Source organism: Diabrotica virgifera, chromosome 5, assembly GCF_917563875.1.
Source record: "Diabrotica virgifera virgifera chromosome 5, PGI_DIABVI_V3a".
Lineage (NCBI taxonomy): Eukaryota > Metazoa > Arthropoda > Insecta > Coleoptera > Chrysomelidae > Diabrotica > Diabrotica virgifera.
In genome coordinates, this window is record NC_065447.1 from 261,219,267 (window position 1) to 261,233,182 (window position 13,916).

Below are 13,916 nucleotides of genomic sequence, written 5' to 3' on the forward strand. Positions count from 1 at the left end.
TAGGATAAGCAAATTAAATACCTTTTAAAGTATTTGACCGGTTGCTTTGAAATTTATGGTATGATTTAAGCACCAGAAATCTCAGAATTTCTTATAATAAGAAGGTTCTAATGTAATTTTTACGTAAGTTATGAATATTTATAAAAACTCAAAATTTATGATTTATTTTCCAATTTTCTAAGCAACCGATAAGGATAGACATATTCAGCGAACGCCATATTGAAGTTTTTTAAACGATTTATGAGTTTCTTACTCTCAAATTTGTTTAAAAAGCTTAACTTTTTGGTAGTAGACGAAAAAAGCAAAAATTTACCGTTTTTGGATCTTCATTTGTTTATAACTATGTATATCATCAAAATCGGCTGCAGAAAACATATAGGTAATTATTATAGATGCCCATACTACTCAAAAAATTTGGATTTGGCCTGGAGGGGGTTGTGTCACCAACAGGGTATTTTTTTCCTTATTTCTCTGAACTAATATGCAATTGCTGAATTTTTGTGACGATTTGTGTAAGTTTTTTGTGTAGCTTTACCAGCTTTGTGTAGTTTAGAAAAAGATAACCACTTTATTTATGAATTAATATTAAACAGGAAATATCCTTTGGGCTATAAGTAACAACATTTCTTATTTTTATTAACCATAATTACTATAATACCGTAATTATTAGTGTCCACCGTTTTATTACCGAAAAATCGTCTAAACCGCATCGCTTTCATTACCAACCACAAATTTTAAGATAACGGTCCATCGGGGCGCTAAAAATATTAGCAAATCCATAAATTTCGACGTCGATCCACCTGCTCAAACTAGCGAAGAGTCGGTGGTGGTACCCCCTCCAAGTCGATGGTACTTCTTGCAGACGGTACTCGCGAAGAGGAAAAGAAGCAGTTCGTCGCACCGCCGAGCATTTCTGTTGTGGTAGTGACCGTGAAAGGAAGGCCAAGGACATTCGGGCCCAGTGTCAGTGTCATCTCTTCTTCGAGTAGGTACTACTACGATCATCCGCAGGAAGAACACAAGTAGTTGCTGATCCTGCTGCTGTTTTATAAGTAAATTACACGCTGTGTCAGCAATTATCAGACGCGGGTGCAGGTAGTCGCCGCTGCTGTTACGAAACACTAGCGTTAAGGTAGGTCAGGTGTATGCATGGTACTATATTTATAACATGTCTTATATTTACAAAAACTCGATATAAACGATTACTAAGACTTGAGTAACTTTAAACAATGTATTATCTTTTAGCATTGATAAAAACGTTTAGAGTACCTGCAAAATTTCAACTTTTAGCGCCATTTTAACATGTTGGTAATTATTGATATCGTCGCTTTAGTACTATAACTTGATAACTCCAAAATTGATGTTTTTGAGATTACTAATTCACAAGATGTATTTTATTTCCCTCCATACGGTGTAAAAACTTATCTATAATAATTGACGAAAATATTTATCTATAATTGACGAAAGTTGATAAAACTCAAATGCCCCTAATATTTACTGCTAAAACTTGACAAGATGAGTTATCAAGTTATTGTTTAATCGAAATAATCGTGAATGCGACATACACGGAATGCTATAACTAGCTAACTCGAGTTATCTATTTGTAGCACGTGTTTTTCTGAAACCATTGAGCCTATCACGTAATTGCTATCTGTTGATTCAGTTCATGTTAATGCAAAAATTCGAGAATTGTTAGAAAATCTGGCAACCTTCGTGGCGAAGGGCTCATTTTCACCAAAATAATGCTTAAAATATTAGTTTTGTTAAAAAGTTCACTTAGATGCAACTTGCCACGACATGCGACATTACCAAATATTAACATTATGGTAGTGCTAAAAGTTAATAACTTTAGTTGTTCATGTTATTTTCCATATTGGAAAACAAATTTGCATCGTATTCCTACATAGACCAGTAGCCAAAAAGTTAAAGAACAGTATTTGAGAGCTTTAGAGTGAATTCCATATTTAACAAGATCATGGTATCAGCACAAATATCTTTAAAATCTTTAAACCCGTTTATCTCAGAACAGAACTACTAATTTCGAGTTATCAAGTTATAGTATTATTAAGGCGACGATAATACTGTCTTTATTGTTATATTACTTCAAGCACGTTGTGCTAAAGAACCTCTATGGAATTATTTCTAGGGAATTTGACATCCCTAAAAGGTTTTTTTGAACCATCAAGTACCTCAGAAGAATATACTATAAAACATTTAATCTACGGTATTTTGACATGATTACAATCTAAACACTTTAGAGTGTCTGACTGACTCATACATGTTAGAGGCAGTAACGATTACCCCAAATATTTTGTTTGTAAAATAATTGTATGCAATTTCCAAATTGTAGCATTGTAACATTTGTAGCATTCTTCATCCAGTTTTCTTGTATATTCTAGAAACTCTAGAAAGTATAAGTCCAAGGACCGTACGAATTTTATACGAGATATCCCTTTAGTTCAGAGAAATAAAGAAAAAAAAATATCCTGTTGGAGACACAACTCTCTAAAGGCCGAAACCAAATGTTTTGAATAGTATGGACATCTATATTAATAACCTATAATGTTTGCTGCAGTCGATTTTGATGATATACATAGTTATAAACAAATGAAGATCAAAAAACGGTAAATTTTCGCTTTTTTCATCTATTACCAAAAACCTAAGCATTTTAAACAAATTTAAGAGTAAGAAACTCATAAATCGTATAAAAAAAACTGGTTGCTTAGAAAATTGCAAAATAAATCAAAAATTTGAGTTTTTAGAAATATTTATAACTTATGTAAAAATTAACTTGGAACCTTCTTATTACACGAAATGCTGAGACTTCTGATGCTTAAATCATACCCTAAATTTCAAAGTAATTGGTCAAATAGTTTTAAATTTATTTAATTTGTTTATTCCAAATTAATTTTTTTGCACACTATACGTAAGAAAATGATGAAGTTACAAAAATACTTTGGATAGTTTATGAAAGAAGAAGATTTGCACTATTAACTTAATTAAAAAAAAATGACAAAAAATAATTCTAAATATTGCAAAATTATTTTACAAAAACATGTGAATTAATAAAGGGGAGGGGAGCTAACTTCGTCCCTTAATTTTCCTAGGACAATTGTTTTTCTTTCTAAATGTGTATAAAAATTCAGTCTTTCTAAATATGAAAAATAATTTTTCTAATTATAATAACAGTTAAAAAGTTATTCTAATTGTTTTTAAGTAAGCAAAAAATCGACATGTTTTTGCAAAATAATTTTACACTGTTTAAAATTACATTTTGTCATTTTTTTTTTAATTAAGTTAATATGTACTATAAATGTTCTTCTTTCATAAACAGTCCGAAGTATTAGTGTAACCTCATAATTTTCTGACTTATAGTGTTTCAAAAAAAATTAATTTGGGATAAACAAATTAAATAATTTTTAAACTATTTGACCAATTGCTTTAAAATTTAAAATAAAATTTAAGCATAAGAAGTCTCAGCATTACATGTAATAAGAAGGTTCAAACTTTTTTACTTAAATTATGAACATTTATAAAATCTGAAAATTTATTATTTATTTTACAGTTTTCTAAGCAAGAAATAAGGATACGACATATTCAGCGAAAGCCATATTGAAGTTTTTTATATGATTTATGAGTTTCCTATTCTCAAATTTGTTTAGAATGCTTCACTTTTTAGAAATAGCCGAAAAAAGCGAAAATTTACCGTTTTTTGATCTTCATTTGTTTATAACTATGTATATCATCAAAATCGGCTATAGGAAACATAAATATAGGTTATTATTATAGATGTCCATACTACTCAAAAAATTTGGTTTCGACCCGGAGAAGGATGTGTCACGAGAAAAATCTTATTTCTCTGGATTACTTATTTAATTAGGATTTTTAAGTCGGTCGGGATATCTTACAAATTGTCAAGAATAAAAGATTTATGGGGAGGGAATATATTTATTATTTTACCATAATTTTTAAGAGGACATTAGGATCATGAAAGCACTATATTTGTGAACCTTCTATACATGCTGCAAAGTACACATAGAGTACAAAGAGGAACAATTTAAAAAAACGAATAATTAAACATAGGTCTAATTTTGCCAAAACGTATATTAAAAAAATTTTATTGGAAAAATATGCCACAATTTTATTTTGAAATTTCGATTTACACTTCAGAAACCGTTCTCAAAATACAGAACATTAATAAATTAAACAAATTTTGTTTTTGTTATTTGGCAAGACATTCTTCTAATAATTTATTTTTCTCTGACTCATTCATATTGACAATTCAGACAAATGTTATTCATAGTCAAGTAGAAGACTTTAAAATGATAATGCCAATATTTATCCTGAGTTGCGTTCCTGGGACAACTTTATTGGAATATGGTTCATTCGGTTACATTAAATCAAATTTAGTGATCCCAAACCCCAAAGTAAATCATGAGGAAAAAACATCCTGACACTCTCCCGACAGCATATTTACAAATGCTCCTATACTACGGCATCAGAGTGCTGAAATCGGTTAGCCTTTGAAATAGACTATTACACTACAAACCCTAATTGATTTAGTACTATTAAATTATAAGACATCTATTAAATTATGGTGGTTAAGTTTTTATTGCAATTAGTATTATTGTAAGTATTGTATATTTCAATTTATTGTATTCAAATAGAAATGTCGAAACTGCAATAAACCTAGCATGCTTAAGAATATGTTTTTTGACCCTAAATAAATATTTTTATTTATTTATAAGTACAGATATAATTACTCGTATACAGTGCGTCCATAAAGTAACGCATAAATTCATTATTAACTAAATAAACAACATTATTAGAAATTACCGAAACAGGTCTATTTTTGATTTTAATTTATGATTTTTTGGCATATATATCAGACTAGTGACGTCATCCACCTGGACGTGATGACGTAATCGATGATTTTTTTAATAAGAATAGGGATCGTGTGATAGCTCATTTGACAGGCAATTCAATTCTCTATTCATTAATATAAACAATAACGTAATTATTTATACAGGGTGTCCAAAAACAATTTTAATTAATTAAATTGATTGACACAAAAAGAAGACTTTGCGTAGGTTATTTAATTCAAAATACATTTACTGCTGTCAGAAAACAGAAATAAAATATTTATTTCAAATATAAACATTACTTTTTGCTTAAATTCAATGTTTAAGCTGCCACCCACCTGCCTCTTGACAGTTTGAACATTTAATTTAAGCGAAAAGCAATGTTTATTTGCCAAATAAAAATTTTATTTCCGTTTTATGACAGCAGTAAAATGTATTTTGAATTCAATAAATTAGACACATCTTTTTGTGTTAATTAATTTAATATAAAAATAAAATTGGACACCCTGTATAAATAATTATATTAATATTTATATTCTTGAATAGAGAATTGAATTGCCTTTCAAATGAGCTAGCACACGACTCCTATTCTCCTTTAAAAAATCATCGATCACGTCATCACGTCCAGACGGATGACGTCACTAGTATGATATATATGCCAAATATCATAAATTTAAATCAAAAGTCGACCTGTTTCGGTAATTTCTAATAATTTTGTTTATTTAACTAATAATGAATTTATGCGATACTTTATGGACGCACTGTATACGAGTACATAATTATATCTGTACCTATAAATAAATAAAAATAGAAAATATTTATTTCTTTTTTATTCAATGGCATTTTTATAATTTTTGTTTTATTTCTTTCTCGGGTTAGGGTCAAAAAACACATTATTAAAATTTAAGATTTTAGTCTGGGCTGATTATCGGAGAATAGGCCATTTTTTGGAAAAGTTATTTACCAGCAATTTTATTGCTGGAATCGAATCTTATGATGGTATATATTAACAATATAGGTATGCAAAGTCCGCAGATAGTGTGCTACTTTTTTTATAAACAAAATGGCGCCCGAAAATCGTGTTTTTTTCAATTTTTGCTCTATAACTCCAAAGATTTTAACTTTACACCAAAAACACTCACATAAAAATTCATCGCAATTAAATTCTGCATAGAGACGTGTTTTTTCCAATTTACTTCGACGAAAGCTTTCGACGAAAATTTTGATTTGTTTAAATAAAAATTGTTTAAATAATTATACAGCGTTCAAATGAGAATATTTATATTTTTAACTTTAAAAGGTACACTTGTAGTAAGTTTATCTAAAAAAAGCCAACAACTGGAAAAATGTGTAGTTTTCTGTTCTTATAAATAAATTAATCTATTATAACAAAACAAAAGCAAGTTTGACATTTAATAATGCGTTAGTTCGATGGCTCTACTCGAGTTATTAGGGAACAAAAAAAGAATGAAGGAAATTGCTCCATGGGAAGCCGAGAAGATGCATTTTTTTAACGTATACCGATTTTGAACTTTGAGGGTTACATTTTCTCCAACCTTAATTTTAATTGGAATTTTACTATTTTTGGCAATTTTCACACGTATTATCGATAGTTTTTATTATAATAATATATGTTATGAGTCTTTTAAAGATATGAAAATTAGTGTGGAGAAAGAGGACAAAAATAAAAAGGTGACGGTTTAAAAATTATGATCCTATTGTTTATATTATGCCGTAATATCTGGTCAATTTTCACCGTATCTCAGGACCCCTCATCGTAATTAAACGTTTTTTCTTTTAAAAGAAGCGTCCTGCCGCTTTTTTTCAAATACCGTTTTCACTATTTAATTTAGTTTAATATTTACCGAGATATTCTATTTGTTTATAAGCCAAAAAATTGTTTATAATTTTAAAATATTCCTGAGGCCGTTTAAATAGTCCAATTTCAATTATGTAAGGTATATTAGATAGGTATAGTATATTTTTATGACAAAATCGTAGCTATTCTTATGTATTATAATTATTGTCGTTACTATAGGGACCGTAGGTTGTTAATTAACAATTGAATTGTTGCTAAACTGTTCATTCAATTTCCATCGGCTTCTGGAATTTAAATCTATACGAAGAGGGCTTTTACATTTCTAAGTTATTTAATTATTGATTAACAATTACTTATCTAAAATTTTAATTGAAAATTAAAGATTTTGTTGGAAAAACCCGCTTTTTCCGGGGAAAGTTTTCGTCGAAGTGAATCGGGAAAAACACGTCACTATGCAAAATTTAATTGCGGTGAATTTTTGAATTTTTATTTGGGTATTTTTGGTGTAAAGTTAAAATCTTTGGTGTTATAGAGCAAAAATTGAAAAAAACACGATTTTCGGGTGCCATTTTGTTTATAAAAAAAGTAGCACACTATCTGCGGACTTTGCATACCTATATTATTAATACATACAATAATAGGATTCGATTCCAGCAATAAAATTTCTAGTAAATAACTTTTCATTGTATTTTGGTAATTATTCCAGAGTATTTTTGCATATTTAATATGCTAGGTTTATTGCAGTTTAGACATTCCTATTAAAAATTTCGACATTTCTATAAAAAAAATTAAAGTAAAGCAACAGAATGTACCTATGTATCTATAAAAATAATAATATAGTACTTATGTTATGAACTAAGAACAAATTTTGGGTTGAAATTGCTATTCTCTCTTTTTTGAAAATTGCACAGCCTGCGTCTCTTATATTTGATATTTAAAGCAAAGATCAGATTTCAGTGTACAACACAACTTTTGTTTTTTTCCCTATACAAATGCTCAGCAGTACATTAGACTAATGAGCAACCTGTTACTTGTTCTTTGATACTAGTCTTTCTTCCTATTAATTATTTCTCAATTTTCAGTTTGGTATAAAAAATTATGCAAGAAAAAATTTCATGATACACTGAACCATAAAATTTCCTGGCGGTGGTCAGTCAGGGACGAAACTACTAATTTGCAGATTTTTATCGTTTAGATATAGATATAATAAAAGTCTTGAAGTTTTTTAGCGGGTTTCTTAGCGACAGCACTATCTTTATGAGTTATAAAACTCATGCGGAACGGATGCTTACAGTAAATATAGTTTTATATGAAATTATCTGTCTAGGAAGCAAAAATTTAAACAGAGGGCAGTAGAATATTAGTAGTTTCATATAATTAAATAAACTAGATTGTACTGTTAAGGCCATCGGTACATAATTCGCAAATATTTTACGGCTATCCCTACTTTTTCTGTCTTTACACGGCAAATTACGTGTAGTAAAATTCACACTGGTATGGATATGTAAACATTGCTAGAATGTCATTCTACTTGACAATGTCATCATTAACTTTAAAGAGATGGCTTTTAAATGTTCTTGGATAACTGTTATTTGTAAAATTGCAAATTATTAATTCAGTTAATAAATGTGATAATTTTTTCACTAACTATGTATTCAGTGATTGTAATAATTTATATGTACAACAAAAACTAATATTCAACAAAGAAAATGAGAAGTGTTACAGTGATTTTTTAATAATATATTGTTACTATGAAACGCTTAAAATCATTTTGAACATCTTTAACAACAAAATACTTGGATCACAGAATATAATCCTGATGTATTCTCTGCTTGGATCTTCCATAAATACCTAATAAAAAACAAATAACTTTTTATTAAGTTCACGTCTTAAATCAATTATTTATCAAATATATTATCAATATTATTTAATCAACAACTCAAAATATTCCCGATGCCATGTCAAATATTTAAAATATTTAAAACTGTCACTGTCTTGTCATTATATTCTATTTGACTCAGTGCGCTGTATGACAAAGATAGCGAATGTTCGATTTGGAAAAGATCACCACGGACATAGTGTCCATTTTTTTCGAATCCTGGAAAAACTAATAAACGTTTTTAAAAAATTTAAACGCAGAATAAAAGACTAAATTATTGTCGAGGGCCGCAAGTCCCTTAGAATAAATAAAAACTTTCTTTTGAATGAGATATTTGAAATTAAAAATCACACTACATTTTCTCTTAGTTTTTTATCCCTGTAACTTATTAAAATAAACATTATAAAATTTTCAGGGACTTTCGGCCCTCGGCAATAGCGTAATCTTTCATTCTGCATTTAAATTTTAAAAAAATACTTTTTAGTTTTTTAGAATTCGAAAAAAAATGAATTCCCATTTGAATAGCATTGCAGCCGAAAGCATCCCCTTAAAGCAACTTTGTGGCCAATTTGTGTTACTATAAACTACCCCAGGTAATCGAAATATCACCGAAAAATAATATTTCAATCAACCAGGATAGTTACCGTTCACCCTAGCCTAGCTCAGATTCTCAAGGTGTGTATTCATCTTGTCGTAATTAAAGATATCAACAATGAAGATCTGCATTGGAAGCAAACAAAACAATATTTTAACTAATCATGTTTATTTCTCAATAAAGATATAATAAAATATGACTAATTAAATTCAATAACATATACAGGGTGTCCAGAAACTCTACCGACAAACGAAGACAGGAGATTCTTCAGATAATTTTAAGACAATTTAACCAAATCCAGCTAGTCCGAAAGTTCTTCATAAGGGAGCTAGAGCTCTTTGAAGATGGCGTCTTGTAATTAGTTTTTCTTAAATACCTCCAGAACGCTTCTATTTAGAAAAACAAAAATTGCTACGCGTATTTACCTTCCAGAGATAAATCTACTCTATCAAATGCGAATTTCTAGTATCGACCATAGGCGTCCGTTTTGGGTAGGGCAACGGTTATTTTATCGTATATATATATTTTGGGTTTAATTTTTAAGCTTTTTTAAGTCTGAATTATTAAATTGTGAGGTATTCTAGTAATAAAAGGTACTTGCTTTAAGTCGATAGAATACACCGTTTTCTAAAGAACTCGATTTGAAAATTTTTCGTTTTTTGAGTATCAAAAAAAATATTTAAAAAAACTATTTAGAAAGAAGGAAACTAATACATTTATTTATATTTTAGAGATGAATCAATTTTATTAATTGCGAATTTTTAGTAGCAGCCATAGGCGTCCGTTTTGGGTAGCTCAACAGTTATTTTGTAGCATAACTTTTTTGTCTTTAGTTTTTAAGCATTTTTGACACTAGATTATTAAATTATGAGCTTTTCGAGTACTAAAAGTTACTCTTGTTTTAGGTTGGTAAAATACATCGTTTTTTATTTTGAAACATTTTTTCAATTTTTTTTCAAATTGCAAAAATGAAAAACTTTCAAATAGATTTTTCTAGAAAACGGTGTGTCCTACCGACTTGAAGCAAGAGTATCTTTTAGAGCCCGCGCAGACTGCAGAGTATTTAGTCGGCCGATAGTTTAGTCGGCTTCTTAATCAGTACAGAGAGGTATGCATCGGTGAATCGGTGTAATGTGCGCATTTGCATACCTCTCTGTACTGATTAAGAAGCCGACTAAACTATCGCCCGACTAAAAAGTCTGCAGTCTGCGCGGGCTCTAAGTACTAGAATACCTCACAATTTAATAATCCAGTGTCAAAAATGCTTAAAAGTCATGCGATAAAATAATCGTTGCCCTACCCAAAGCGGACGCCTATGACCGGTACTAGAAATTCGCAATGGATGGAATCGATTCATCTCTGGAAAGTTAATATGCATACCAATTTAAGTTTTTCTAAATAGAAGTGTTCTGGAGGTATTTAAGAAAAAGTAATTACATGACACCATCTTCAAAGAGCAAATTGGGTTAGATGATCTTAAAGTCATCTGAGAAATCTCCTGTCTTCGTTTGTCGGTAGAGTTTCTGGACACCCTGTATTCGCGGTGTGCAAGTACTTGGAAGGGAATTGAGAAACGATCGTGCGCGAATAGCGAAGAAATATTGCAACTTTCTTAAATAATTCATATTGTCAGTTGAAATTGTCAAATTGACGTACATTTCATATCTACTGTCATTGAAGAAGAAAAAAATTGTATGTGGCTCCACAATATTGATATGATATTCAATTATTATATAAAGGTAAATTTAATTAATTGTATTTTGCTTGCAGTACTGCATTTTAATAACTAATTTTATTTACTACATACAATTGTTTACGTTTTAATAACATAACCTGAATCTTATTTTTTCTTCTTATTATTTTTTTGGACTATGATTATATGAATATAATTAAAAGTGCGGATAAAGTTGCAGAGCGTAGAAATAGGTGTCGCTTTGCCCAAGTTGCACAGTCCCAATATTCAAATTCTTGCCAAAAACTAACATTTTTTGGATTATACTTATATGGCTTTTGGTATTGGTTCGATGGTAACTCCTCGATGTCGAATGGTACAGCTGTTGACTTGTTGTAGACCTGGGCAGAAGTTGTGGCCTCAGGTCCCTGCAGCTACAATTTTGGTGATGTTGGTCATTACAGATGTTGGATGCATGTTCTTTTTGGCCTTAAAGCGGCATCACCGGTGATGAATAAGGCTGGAGGATCCCGAGGGGAAAATATTAATTTTATTTCTCAAAAACTAGAAGACAAAATACATATCAGACATCAAGAAGTAGTGAAACATTTTCTTACCAAATAATCGTAAAAAGTAGAAAATGGCAAAGTAATAAAATAAAATTAATAGTGATGATTACAAATTAAATTATCTGATTACCACCTGCTTATTAATAGGTAAAAATAAATAGGTATTTAAAACTGACTATGTGCTTTGGATATAGAAGGTTAGGTTTAAAAAAAATGGTTAAACAAAACTGTGAATGTAACGGAAAATAATGAATGCAAGAAAATATACTATTGAGTCTCTTACCCCAATAAATCGTCTGTTTGAAATTAAAATGGACTTATTTAAAATCCATGGTTTTTATAATAAAATTAAATCACCACCACTACCATAGTTTGCACGGCCGAAAGTGGAATGAGGTTGTCACTGTCATCGAAACGACATTTGAAATGACGACCAAGTAAATATAAAGTAATGAACGTAGAACATAAAATATAAAAGATATATGTCTTAGATAGAATGTAAAGAGAATTGCCTATAACAGGAGAGGGCGCCAAACAAGTTTTTAACGGGAAATCAACTTAAAACAAATACAGAAGATAATAATTATTAATGAGATATTAAAGAAAATAAAATAAAATAATTATTTAAAAATAAAATAGCAAAGATGTGACGTTTGTACCGTTACAAGATAAATAAGAAATTTGAAAGGCCACAATACTTTTTTCCGAATTTTTTTACTTATGGTGCACAGGTGGTGCTAGTAATATATTTTGTAAATACTTTAATAATTACATCCAAAGATGAGAAACAATATGTTTCAAGTTCCATGCTTCTATGGAGGTGCACTAACGAGATTTATATAATCGAAATGCGCATAAGCACATAGTGGAAGTCCTTTTCTGAAACCAAATCTCAATCATCTTTTACTTTTAGCAACAATGATCACTCAATTACCGCATTTTAAGATTTTGTTATACTGCCCTTATTCTTCAGTTTACACTTACTTACTATTTGTTTGTAGCTTCACAGAACATATTCTGTTTGCTGTTAGTTACTCCATTCTTTTTCATTACTTTCCACAGGTTGGGAAAGTATCATAGTCCATGAATACTGTGAGCACATTAGCGTTGAATGATATTGTTTTTTTTTATGATCTAGATAATAATATATTATTAATACATGAGTGCCTGATTCATAAATCACTCCGTTCTTCTAACTTTTCCAATTGTTTCTCCATCGTTTCTTTAATGATTTTCCCGTAAAATCTACCCACAAATCTATGGAGCTTAAGGAGCCAGTTTTAGGTTCTTTGTAGGTTGTTTGAACACTAAGAAGAATATGTTTTTTGTTAAAAAATTTTAATTTTTTATTATATTTTAATAATTTTTCTACTGGAGACACAATAAAGCTTTAAGTCTTCCTGTTTAAAACGATTCTTTTAGCAACGGCTGTAAAACTTGAAGTTTGAATTTTAACTATTTATAATGGGAATAAGCCACAATATTATTAAAAAATGATTTTTATTAACGTTTCGACGCCCAAATCGGGTGCCGTTGTCAAAATACAAAATACAGTAGTATTGTGGATTATTCCCATTATAAATAGTTAAAATTGTAAAAATGCCACAAGAAAATAGCTTCAGAACAACATTGAAATTTGAAAAGAAGAAGATTTGTTTTATGTTTTATGAGGGGTATTTTGTAATTTTACCTCAAATATTAATATTGTAGTGATAAGCAAACAATTTAAAAAATTGCATTTTTACACTTAAATTGTCAATATTTAAAAAAGAAAATCTAAGAAATTCGAATACCTGGATTGGTCACAGTCTGGGGATACATCTTTTTTCCCGAGCTATAGTACTTACCACCTCTTTGATGTTAATGAAAAGTAAGGTTTTAATATCTTTTGATTTCATAGAATTAAGACCTTTTAGAAAAACTTCCGCGTGTATGACTCTCAGAAACGTTTCATTAAATTCCTAATTACATACAAATTTTCAATTTTGCTAATTAACTGTGATTTTAATATTTTCTTGTATATTTCTTTAACTAAACTTCCGTTTGCACATCCTCATCACTGTCGTAGCACGAGGCTATTTACATGTGCCGATCATTCAAGAAGTAGAGGAACTCATTAATTTCTCAGTAATTACAAAACAGGAACAGAAAAAGTTTGTACTAATACATTTATATCTGTAATATATCTACAACTAGAATTAGAACCGACAAACTCAAATAGTTTCTCGGTTTTTCAATATGTATATCCTGTTTGTGATCCGCTGGTTTTTGCAAACCTATTTTGTTTTATAACTTTATATAACATGATTGGGGTCATATGTGGGTAGATATGTTGATAGGTGAGATCACCTACGTCGAGACATTTCGTGCAAAGTTGTAATATAGGATATCGGAAAATCTAGTTTTTGATTTTTAATAAAGGGAATATATCATATTTTATTAGGTACTAACAAGAATATCCTGCTAGAATCCTTCAAAATAGATCCATCTATTAAATTTTTATATAAATTAAAGAAAATT

At 29.6% G+C, this 13,916-nt stretch overlaps 1 protein-coding gene across 1 annotated transcript in view; it reads left to right on the forward strand.

The window, feature by feature from the left end:
• Positions 1-901: 901 nt before the first annotated feature.
• LOC114329670 (uncharacterized) overlaps positions 902-13,916 on the forward strand; it is a 634,276-nt gene continuing 621,261 nt past the window's right edge. The window contains exon 1 of the mRNA XM_028278866.2: positions 902-1,132. The gene's annotated coding sequence lies outside the window, so the exon portion shown is untranslated. The remainder of the gene's footprint in view (positions 1,133-13,916) is intronic.